Raw genomic sequence first — 751 nt, forward strand, 5'->3', positions numbered from 1 at the left:
CCCTCACCCTCTCACATTCTCCACTCTCTCTGTCTCTCTCTCACACACTTTTTTGCTCCGTCTCACACTTTCTCTTTTATTCCTTTTGTTTCTCTTTCTCTCTCTCTCCTTCTTTATCTTTTCTTTTTCCTTTTCCTCTACGCTTCCTCCCCGACATAAACACGCCTTCTCTCTCTCTCTCTCTCTCTCTCTCTCTTTCTCTCTCTCTCTCTCTCTCTCTTTCTCTTTCTCTCTCTCTCTCTCTCTCTGTAATATTTTTTTTAATTTCGTTTCTTTTCCATGAACGGACACACACGCGCTCACACACGTTCACACACACACACATACATAGATTCTCTCGCAGATATTCATGCATACATATACACAAACATAATGCACACATACATGCACACACACACATACACACGTGCGTATACACAAACATGCTCGGCGATAAAATTTTCTCATATTCGTCACTTGTAAACACACTTGCAATCGCGCGCACACACATACACATACACACATATACACACATACAGAAACACACGTACACACATACAGAGATTTTCTTGTACATATTAATGCATATATACAACATATATATATATATATACATACGCACATACGTACTCTCTCACATCGTCTGTAACACGCTTTATCTCACATACATAGCAATTCTAGCACACAGATATGCATAAACCCATGCATTGTAGCACACTCTTACACACACACACACACATACATACAAGCACACACGCATTAAGTTATATAT

Source organism: Octopus bimaculoides, chromosome 21 (genome assembly GCF_001194135.2).
Source record: "Octopus bimaculoides isolate UCB-OBI-ISO-001 chromosome 21, ASM119413v2, whole genome shotgun sequence".
NCBI classification, from domain to species: Eukaryota; Metazoa; Mollusca; class Cephalopoda; order Octopoda; family Octopodidae; genus Octopus; species Octopus bimaculoides.